This window comes from Alexandromys fortis, unplaced genomic scaffold (genome assembly GCF_014885135.2).
Source record: "Alexandromys fortis isolate MF-2015 unplaced genomic scaffold, M_Fortis_MF-2015_v1.1 scaffold_340, whole genome shotgun sequence".
In the NCBI taxonomy this organism is placed as follows: Eukaryota; Metazoa; Chordata; class Mammalia; order Rodentia; family Cricetidae; genus Alexandromys; species Alexandromys fortis.
This window is the reverse complement of record NW_026068213.1, coordinates 102,816-115,084: the sequence shown is the minus strand read 5'-3', so window position 1 is coordinate 115,084 and position 12,269 is coordinate 102,816.

The following is a 12,269-nucleotide window of genomic DNA, read 5'->3' as shown; positions in this document are numbered from 1 at the left end:
TCATTTGACCACCAAAAGGGTTGAAGGCCACAGGCTGAGAAGTGTTGCTCTAGGCTGTCAACTTTCCAACTAGAGAAGCATCAGACATTGATAAGCTGTGTTACAAAATACATTTTCCAAGTACTCAGAATAGCTTGGCCTTTCCTAGTATGAATAGAAACTAAACTGGTCATCTAGAGTTATTAGATTTCCTTACTTCTAATCCCAGATTCTCTTGTAAGTGATATCTTTAAATGTGCCACATCATTTGAAGGTCAAGCAAAGGCCTTGTGCTTTCAGGAATCCTAATTGCACATAGTTATTCTGGGGAGGGTAGAGACAGATTTTTTATTATCATTGTTATTATCTGTTACATCTTCATGGAGAGGACATTTGTCAGTTAGCAGTGAGAAATTTAAAAAAGGAAAACAGAATTCTGAGGCATTCTTGAATAGGATAGTTGAAAAAAGATGGATGTTTAGACTAAACCTGTAGATGTCCAACTGACAGAATTTTGTAGATTATTTGCAAATGAATCACAACAGTTAAATTTTTCTTTTTGACTCTTTGTTCTTTGTTGTTTTCCCTTTCACGCTACAATGCTGTGGCAGTTTGAATAAGAATGGCTGCCTTAGACTCATACATTTGAATGCCTGTCACCAGGGAGTGCAACTGTTTGAAAGCTTTACAAGGATTAGGAGGTGTGGCTTTATTGGAGGAAGTGTTTCAAAAGCCCATGCTGGTACCAGTCTTTCTGTCTCTGTCTCTCTCTCTCTCTCTCTCTGCTTGTAGGTCATAATGTAGGGCTGTCAGCTGCTGCTCTAGCACCTTCCTCCATGCCATCATGCTCCCTGCCATGATGATAATAATCTAAACTCTGAAAACTATAAGCAAGCCCCCAATTAAATACCTTCTTTTTTAAAGTAAGAGTTGCCTTGGTCATAGTGTCTCTTCACAGCAATAGAACACTAAGTAAGACACAACCAATCAGAATTGTTCTCCAAGAGCTGTATATAGAATTTTAAACAATACATTATATTAATTTCACAGTGATGCCTTAAATAGTAGCACAGCTGCAGTTGCCATTGAACCTTGTAGGAAATAACCTTGCAGTTTTAACTGTTATTTATTCTTACAGTGTTTGGGGATTTAATTATATATGGGATTTGCTTTAACTTAAAAGAGTATTTATATAATCTGTATTAGTAACTCTAATTCCAGAAGTTAAAAGTTATGACAAGAGTTCACATTCTGACAATGCCATTTTTGCTAGTAACTAAAGTTTTTAATAAAAATGAATTTTAATGGGGGCAAAACTGTTCTGACTTGGGTTTCAAATGTTTGTAGACTTTAGATAAATGGAATTGTTACAAAGTCACTTAGGGACAGAACAGAGTTTTTTTCTTAATTTAGCTTTCAACAATGTTGTTTCCTTTAAAATAGGAAAGAGTTCTATGACAGTGTTGGTAGGAAATGTTTTCTCTTCTCTGTCTTTACTATTCTCATGTTTTATTTTAAGCTTTAAATTATACCAGTGGCATGCTAGAAATGGTTCCTATCACTCTGTCAAAACCAATATTTACTCATCTATTTTCAGTGTACAGTCCAATGCAACCATCTTGTGATTATTTATACACTCTAATAGGTAACAAATTGGAGATTTCCTTTTTTCTGCTCCAAGACAGATATCTGGTAAACATTTCCCAATATATTCTATTCATATCCTATAAGCAATACTCTTATATAGAAATTGTCCTAGATATAGTAAAGCAAACTCAAAAGAATGGAAAATCATACCATTTTAAAGTTAAAATACATGTAGAAACTGAAATCTTGATAGAAGCTAGATGAAGTCATGGATTTCAGGTGGTTGAGTAAAGGAAAATCCCTTGCATCAGATTCCATGACTAAGACCAAGAGCTCTTATATTAATATTTTCTTGTATGTGTAAACTTTGACTAGATTTATGCACAGTCTAAGAAGTAAAGGAAAACCATTTTTCTTTTAAGTTTGGAGATATTGTATTTGTTGTAAACAAAACTGAATTAGGTTATGGTTAAGCTTACACAAATTTGGTTACAAATTACTTGTTTAGCTTTTTGGATGCAGCTTTTTAAGTGGATAGGTATCAACTGGAGATTGATGGGAAGAGAATGTATCTGGACACTTAAAAAACTGAACATAACTCTGGGAGTCCTGCTTGTCACACATGAATGCGCTAAGTTTTCTTTGCTATGGTATATGAGGTACATCTTTATAGTAAAAGAAATCTGAATACACACATACACATACATACACACACAGAGAGAAAGCATAGTATAGTTCGTGTTTCATCAAATAATATGAAACTTTCTTCTTAGTTGTTCTTTGATTACTGCAATTGGGAGGCACATAGTCAGAGTATTTCATCCAAATTGCTTCTTGTGAAGTCACTAACAGTTAACATGAATTATATAATTGGTTTCATATAGACAATCCCAAGGAATTGCATATATAAAGGTTTAGGGGTGTATTTGATCATAGCAGCTAAGTATACAATGAAAAAAATTGGAAGCTTTAAATAATATAAATAAATAAATATGCATATAGATAAAAATAATTGTGAACATAGAAGTCTGAGAAATAATGATTTAAGGAGCCAGATCACAGAAAATTTCTCTTGGAAATACTGAGATTATGTTATAAGATTCAAAATATAAATAGAATATACTCAAGGAAAATTATAAATTATGAAAATAAAATATGGCAAAAAAGTAAAACAAAACCAAGTAAAGAAACATATTCTAGAAATTTGTATGTGTTAGGAAATATTGAGAATTCCTTCTGCATGCTGCTCAGTTTGGGAGCAAGTTTACTAAGGGAATAAATTTGTGACTATGGAAAAAAATGAAGGAAAATCAAGTTGTGATCATGTTGTCCTTATATTTAGAACATGTAGAGAACTACAAACTTCTTGTTTTCTGAGTGAGAGTGCAGAGTTCATAGAATAAGCCGGGTGCATGGGCCTTGATGCAGGATTTCAGGAGACAAAGCAGATCACATACTTCCTTATTGTCTCACCTAGGTCAAATATTATATTGACTTTCCTATAAGCTCATGCCAGCATTGATAGGACTCAAACTGAAGCTCAGAAGAGCAGGAATAAGAATATGAAATGAGACTCAAATGATGTCAAGGAAAATATTCCCCCAATAAACGTTAACCAGCAGAAAGTGTTATCTATATTATGAGTAAGATTAACTCAATTAAAATGGAAACTGTGTGAATATGGTAGAACAAAAAAATAAGCAAAATAGAGAAAGAGGAAAAGAACAAATGAAAGTTGTTAGAAAAAGCTGCAGTAGTAGAATCTAGTCTGGAGTGAAGCCCAGAATAAGATGTAGAAAAAAGTACTCAAATCATTCATTTTATTGAAGAATTTTTTTAAGAACTTCAGTGAATCAAAGTCAGAGCTGCATGAATAAAAAGATGCAATGAAATAGAAGGTAAAAATACACTGGAGCCTGGTGGGCTCATTGTGGGTATAAAACTGAAGACAGATCCTGACCTTGGCCCCAGAATCATTCAGTAGCCAATAGTTCATCAGTGATGGATAGGAACACTTGGACTGCTCCCCAATTTGTAAATGACTCTTGAGAAGCTCACTCATTTGCAGGCCCATTACAGACAATATTTACTGCTGCGAGATCAGGATTACATTGGCTATACCAGGCCCAGAAGACAGCATTTCATAGCCATATCCCTATCTTCTGACTTTTACATCTTGCCATCTTCTTTTTAGTGATGTTCACTGAGCTGTAGAAGGGGTGGCATAAATATAGGATTTATAATTGTCTTATCAACCTTCACTTTGTTTCAGCACTCAAATTCATGGCCACACAGACAGCTCTGATTAAACTCAGTGAATAAGGAAAGAAAACAAAAAGAGATGGGTGCGGGGAAAAAAAAAACTTATAGAAAGGAGCTTATGGTAATAGGGGTGGGAGAGAAATAAATGACCATGTGTGGCAACATGACATTAATAAAAATGCATTATATATGTGTGTCAGTGATTTTTAAGGAAATAATTTAATTAAAGATAAAAAGAACATTGAAAAATAAGTAAACAAGTTAAGAACCAAGATAAGAAGTGGCTACTAAAATAAGTATTGAGGAAGACAGTGGAAAATGAAGTTTAAGCCCCAAATTTAAAGCATATATAATAAAAATTAAATCCCATCTTTCAAGGAAACACATTTACTAGTGAAAAACATATTTGGAATTAGAGACTGAAGTTAACTGAAGTGCAGTTAACTCATTGTGCTTTAAAAAAAAAAAAAACATCCTTAGCCATCAGAGAAATGCAAATCAAAACAACTCTGAGATTCTATCTTACACCTGCCAGAATGGCCAAAATCAAAAATACTGATTACAGCTTATGCTGGAGAGGGTGTGGGGTAAAGGGACCCTTGTGCATTGCTGGTGTAAGTGCAAGCTGGTACTACCCCTTTGGATATCAGTATGGCGATTTCTCAGAAAATTAGGAAACAACCTTCCTCAAGACCCAGCAATACCACCTTTTGGTATATACCCAAAGCATGCTAAATCGTACCACAAGGACATCTGCTCAACTATGTCCATAGCAGCATTATTTGTCATATCCAGAATCTGGAAACAACCTAAATGTCCATTGACTGAAGAATGGATATTGCCTTTCCCAATGCACTTCAAGACAAAAGAAGACAAAGTCATCTTACATAATGGCTATCATAGAGAGGTGGCATGTTATAGAACCACATAGTAACTGCAACTATCTATAATCACTATTTGACCTAAACAACAGGTTAATTCTTACAAAGATCTGTGTTTAAATTTGGGATGATATAAGCATACCCCCGTAAACAAGGAAAGAAATATGTCACCAAGGAACAGATGAATCTTTGAATAACTTTTAAAGGTTTACTGGAATTATTTTTACCTCATAGCTGAAACAATTAAAATATTCTCAAATATAGACTATTTTATTGTTCAACTTTTGTTTTTCAATAAATATTTCCAAAGGAAATATAAGATATTTTTATGTACCTACAATTATAAATGTGAATTAAATATATTTGTCTCTGTTAGGAGAAGTGAAAATTTGCTAACTACCCACCTTCAAATAACGAACAGTTTTAGATTTTTAAAAAAACTAATGGATCAGTTCTAATTATTCATAGTGAGCCATTCAGTCATTCATCAAAATTGTATTAAGTACCTGATATATGCCAGGTTGGAGTTGTAATAGAAAAAGAGACAAAATCCATGATCTCACAGCTTTCTTGTCTGACTCATTAAAAAGAAAGTCCTAAACAAAGAGCCAAAGACTGTAAAATGTCTGAGTAGTTCTAAGCTTTGGGTGAGATTGAGTAAGCTATTCTACTGTGTCTCCCATTAAATATAGCTGTAAAACTTGAAAAGAATGCATAAAGAAGTTATTTGAAACCTCAGAACTATAAACCGTGTCAAAGAGAAGAAGTCCAGAATTAAAAGTACCATTGAATTCACTGTGGATTTATCAGTGTTTTCCTTCAGCCTCTCTCTGCATGACAATAATGCAACCTTAAACACAAATAGACTTGGAGGGAAGAGAAGGAGTTCCAGGGAAAACTTTCCTTCTATCTCTGGAAACAAGCAAATAGTATCCTAATGTCCAGACTCTGGGATGCTCTTAGGTTATTCCTTTACTCCCTCTGGGAACATCCCAGCTTAAGTACTCATGACAGCAGGTGAGATATATGTGGCAGTGATATTAACCCACATTAGCCTAAGACACACTTTCTCTGTGACAGAAGCGCTTAGATCCAAAGAGGCTGAGCAAACTCCTACAGTACTCTGTCTTTCTGTCTTTTTCTTTTGGTCCTAAACACAAAGTAGCAGGAAATGTGAGACAAGGTAAGGTTTTTGTTTGTTTTTTTGTTTGTTTGTTTGCTATTTAATAAAAGCCACCCCCCCCCCCAAGAAGTTCATACAGAAAATCCCATGGGGATAACAATCTCATAGAGTTCTTTACTAATTTCCAAATGCATCCAGGGGTAGTACAGGCATTAGATCTGTGCAGTCTGTCACAGACTTGGAAAACAGAAAGGCAGAATCCTCACTGCCTGGATCCTAGTGAGCGGTACAAATAAGGACAGATGCAAAGAACCTTGAAAGGGCTTAAAAACTAGAACTGATCTAAAGTCCTAGCCTATGGAAGACTGGATAGAACTTCTGACCTGTAATAAACTAAGCTGATTACCTGCCAACAAGATGATATAAATATCCTTCATATGATTTGAACAAGACCCAAGGGTTCATAATATAATGCTCTCAATGGCTATAATACATGGCAGAAATACTCAGTCCTCCAGGAAAATTCAGTAGACACTAACCCTGGAATTGCAAAGTTCTTCAAATTCACTGAAATTTTAAAAATTCTTCAAATAAATAAAATGAGTAGTATTATAGATTTGGAAAGATAATATGGGGAAGATTATGATCAAATTACATTATGTGCATGTAATGTAACTGCGTAAAAAATATATTTTTGAAAGACCTTAATTAACATCAAGAGAACAGATGTTTAAAAACACTGAGAATTTATTTTCCTATGCCTGAAATAAACACTATCTGTCAAATACATTTAATGCTGCATTTTTAAAACATAAGATCTGCTTTAAACTAGATGAGCATACAAACTAATAGTAGTTTGTGGGAAATATATAGAATTAAATGTCCATATTAACAAAGAGAAAAGATCTAAAATTGCTTTTCTAAACTTCATTCCTACAAAAGCAAAAATATTAATAACTAGAAAGAAGTAAAGAACAAAGCTAGGAGGAATAAATAAATCATATTAAAAATAAAACTTGAGAATAATAATTGCAATAAAATATGATATTGCATGCAAGTAGTATAGAGACATATATGTTGGCAAAACATCCATACATGTAATTTTTAAATTAAAATTTGGTATTATAAAAGCTCAACTGTAAAAATTACATGCAATATAATGTACACTGAAAATATCAAGACTTGAAGATCTCATGGCATACTTCACAAACAGGATTCAATTTTATGTGAACTGTTGTACTAATTAATGACCTTAATTACCTTTTTATTGCCTAGTAGCCATCTTTATTTTTCTGCTATGTAGAATTATTCAACTTAACATTGCATTTACTAAAATGAGTGAAGAATCTGTCATTAAGATAAATTATTAAAGCTTAATCATAAAATAGGAATCTACTAGATTTTGCCTCATGTTGTTGGTGAGAAATAAATTTGTAATATCGTAGGAAACACAATCACTGAGGATCTTCTTAGATACTAATCAGAGTAGGCATAGACAGTGAACTATTCATGTGTCTTTCTCAAATGTTTGAATAATGTGGAATTCTCCTATATATTCTGTGATTACTATTGATTAATAAAGGAACTGCTTTGGGCCTATAGCAAGACAGAACAGGGCTAGGCAGGGAAAACTAAACTGAATGCTGGGAGAAAGAAGACGGAGTCATTAGAGGCCACGTAGCTCTAAGAGAGTCAGACACTGGAAAGAACTTTGCCAGTAAGCCAAAGATTGTTGATGGTGGTGATACACAGATTAATAGAAACGGATTAAATTAAGATGTAAGAACTAGCCAATAAGAAGCTAGAGCAAATAGGCCAAACTGATTTAATTAATACAATTTCTGTGTGGTTATTTTGGGGCTGAGCTGCCAGGAACAAACAAGTGGCCTCTAATAATATGTGGGCAAATTTCTTGTTTATATTTCTATTCATGGAGCAGTTCAATACCAAAATAGTATCATTTTTAACAAATTGTGTCGAAAGTTTGGATAGCCATATGTTAAAAATAAACCTTGAGCTATGTCTCATACCTTAGAAAATTTATATAAGATATACTATAGATTTAAATGAAAAATATTAAAGTTAAATTTTAAAAGAGCATATACATTAAAAATACCCTAATAATGTATCAGGGAATGTCCTTACAAAAGGCTCTAAAATTAAAGAATTAAGAAATTGGATTTCAAAAAGAAAAAAAAAATAAGTAAAGAAAGAAAGAAATTGGATTTCAACAAAATCATTTTTTCACAAATTATAAAAGTATAATAAGCTCAGTAAAGTCATGAAACATGAGATTAACCTATTAAATTTGAACATATTTGAACATGCTTAAAATATGTAGAAGCAAGGTTTTAAATGCAGTAACATAATAATTCCAAATAATGAAATACTTAGCAGTTAACTTAGCAAATCATTCAGACACTGAATGCTAAAGATTTTCAAATTAAAAATTAAATAAAATAAGAACTAAATGAAAAGTTTTGAAGTTCACATGGATTTTTAGACTTAAGACAGCTAAAACTAAGGACCATTTGATAGGTCAGACAGAAACTTACTACAGTAGAAGCTTCTTAAAATATACAAAATGTGAAAGAAATTTAAATGGTATTATCAAATAAGGAGGAAGGCAAAGTTTCAAAATTGACACCACCAAATGAAACTACCAGTACTAGGAATTGGTTATATCTAAATGAGTTGTTGGCCAAAGGGTCCCCGTGGAAACCTTTACACAATAAAACATATTGCCAAGAATATCAGTTGCTTTCCACAAACTGATGGGAAGGCCTGTTGCTAAAGACAACACTAGATAACTCAGTAATCACAGAGAAGTCAAGTTGATGACTACCTAAAACTTTCACCCCTTCTGGTTTGTGTTCATGGTACTGAAAGGTATACTGCATACTACAAAAATAAAAAAAAAAAAAGGTAAACACCAACCAAGATACAAACCCTGTGATCTACAATGGTGACTTGACTGCAAGATAAGCTGGTGCAATAGTGGATAGTAACCAACCACCATCTGAATGGATTTAAGGCCCACTCTGTGAGATGGAATCTATCCTAAAAATTTATCAATTGTGTGGCTAAGAGACTGAGACTAGATAAGTCATGGACCTATGTAAAGACCAAATGCTGTTATTCTTCTAAAACAACTGTCCAGAGGAGACCCATATCAGATATCCTGAATATCAGCTATTTATATTATAATTCACAGCAGTAGCAAAGTTACAGCTATGAAGTAGCAATGAAATAATGTTTTGGTTGGGGGTTACCACAGCGTGAGGCACTGTGTTAAAGAGTTGCAGCATTAGCAATGTTGAGAACCACTATGCTAAAGTACCTTAGCAATAAAATAACTTTCAATGGCATTCTGCTATACTCATAGACCAGTGTCCTTCTCAGCCAGCATCACAGAAGGCTTTTCCTAAGACAGAAAACCACAACTAGATCATATGCAGAAACTAAGATACCTGGAAACACCTAGTCCTAAATGGGATATCTGCACCAAAACCCTCTCTTCAGGGCTCAGGAAAGTATTTGGAAGAAGAGATAGAAAGACGATAAGAGCCAGTGGAGATGGAAGACAAAGGAAACAATGTCTTTCAGACATAACAGGACTGATGCACCTAGGAAACTGTGGCAGCATTCACAGGGCCTGCATGGGCTTAACCCTGATGGGGTTCCAGCACTGAGAGAAGTAGTAGACATGAACCCCATCCCTAAACTTGAAGCTTTCTCCAATTGACAATTGCTTGCAAATGAAAAATTATTTTTTTTTCCAATTGGAGTCTTACTGACTATACAAACCACACTTAAGGAATTCCTCATGATCAGCACAAAATAAACTCAATGGAATTTTGGAAATGCTTTGTGTCATGAAGCTTTGTTTAGGTATGTTCTTTACTTTACATGTCTTTTGTTTATTTATTATGGTTTCAGACTTTGTGTTTTATGGGGTGTGTGTGTGTGTGTGTGTGTGTGTGTGCGCGCGCGCAAACATGTGCTCATGTACGTGCCTATATTTTTCATGCTATTTCTTTGTTTTTAATTTTTTGGTTTCTTTTCTGTTTGTATGCTTTATTTTATTCTGATTTGTTTATTTGTTTTACTGGCCTGTTTGTTTTCTAAAAGAGGCATATAGTTGGATAGATGAGGGGAAACTGTGATCAGAATATGCTGTTTGAAAAAATATTTCAATAAAAATGCTTATAATTAAGGATAAAAGATAGTAAATATGCCAAATATCTGTAATATATACATAGACATATGACATAATGTCAAATTTTCAATGAGAGAATAACATTGTAAATCAATTTTAAAAATATAAAAATTTGAGTCTACAGTAAACAAATTGTTTTGGGAATCTAAGGAAAGATGTGATTATCAAGTAGATTGAATGGATAACTGATTTTTGACAAATGGGAAATAATAATTCAAATGGAAGAAGGATAAGGTTTTCAATCAATCAAAATAGAATAATTGCACATTCATAGGTTCTTTTAAAAGAGAAAATTTATGCATCATGTAAAAATAAGTTTGAAAGTATCTGGAAATTAAATATAAAACTGTAAAACTCCTAGAATAAAGCACATAATAGTCAGGAACTAAAGTTCTATAAGGAATTTTTTAGATATATCAACAAACAATAATCCTGAAAGGAAAAATAGTTTTGTGTAGGGCTGTAAATCACAGGAAAAGTCAAACCATGTACTGGAAGTCACATTTTTATGTTTAAAGCATTTTATAAAATATGTTTTGGTCATATTCTTTCCCCTTTTCAAACTTCCCCCAGATGTTCAATTCCTACTCATTAACTTCATATTCATTCTCTCTCATAAAAAGCCAGAAAACCACAATGAAAAGCTCAAAAAAGCCCCAAAATAAAATGGAAAACATAGAATCCCAATTTTGTGTTGACCAAATATTCTTGACCACAGGCCTACCATTTAAAGGCCATAATTACAACACAGGAGTGATATCTAGACCATATTAAGAATACTCAAACTTTCTGTAAAATATCCCATCTAAATATGCAAAATAATGATACAAACATTTCACAAATATGCACAAAAGCACACAAAGGACCACATTCCATATTATTAAGAAATGTGGGTTGAAGTCATATATATTATAATGACTGAAGTGAAAAACTGTAATTTAAACCAGATGATTCGGAAAAATACTGGGAAAGTGGGGCTTTCATGGTTGTGAACATAAAATAATGAACCTACCCTAGACAATATTTGACAGGTGTTTTTTTATAAAACTAGACATGCACATACCACACAAACAAGCAACCGATTTCCTCTTAGATTTTTGCCCATAGAGATTACACCTTATGTTCAGACCAGCACCTATCCACAAATACTAATATATAACTTTATTTGTGACTATCCCATAGAAACTGGCTAAATATCTTTCAAAGGGTCAGTGGTTAACACACTCTGGTATAGTGCCATGAAATACTGATCAACAATAAGAAGGGATGAAGTCTTGATACATGGAAGAACTTGTTATATTCTGAAAAGAATACAATTGTATAGTTGAAGGACAGATTAGCGGTTATAGAATTATTCTGGCTGGGTGGCTGGTGAAAACTGAAAGTAGTTGTATTATAGAGTTTCTTTGTAAAACACCAGCATATCATCTTTTAAAATTTATTTATAGGAGCCTGTTCATGGGATCAAGTTTCATAAAACTATACACACATATATAAATGCATGAAAAAAAACTAATTAAACCTGAACAAGTTACTAACTGAATGTGGAGGTTATGAAAAATTTGATAATAGTAAATGCTTTGTGAATGCACAAGGAAAAACATTAATTCAAAACTAAATATGTAAGAAATGCAAGGAGTTGCTGTTCTCACTCACATGTTTTGCATCACGTGATGTGACTGTAAACTTGTTTTTGAACATACAACATGTGCACTTTGCACTGTGTATATTATCAAGCCAAATGATGCCAAATACTCATGTCTGAAACAGCTCAGATTCAAAATTATTTCAGTGGCTGTATCTCTTTCCCGGAGAAAAAGTACCATTTCTGTCTAACTTGATCCATTGCTGTGCAGTTTAATGCTGCTATTTTTGTTTGTTCTATGGCTTACATTGAGTTCTTGCCTGCTGTCATTTTTGCAGTTGAAATTGGTTATTAAATTATTCCTCTTTTTTAATTCTATTTTTCTGTTAAGATTTTATTTCATGAGCCGCTGTCAACTTTGTTCTTGTCTTTTTGATGATTCTTCAATGGTGTGGTGTACCACTCCTAGGTAGAATATCAGATTTTATTAGGAATATGTCATGAGTTATACATAATGACCAAAACATATTCTATTTCACATGAAGAACATGCATGTTCATTTCAAAACAAAAGTCCACAGTTTTCTTTCCAAGGGCAGATTTTTCAGTTTTAGGAATAGTTTTTAATTGATAC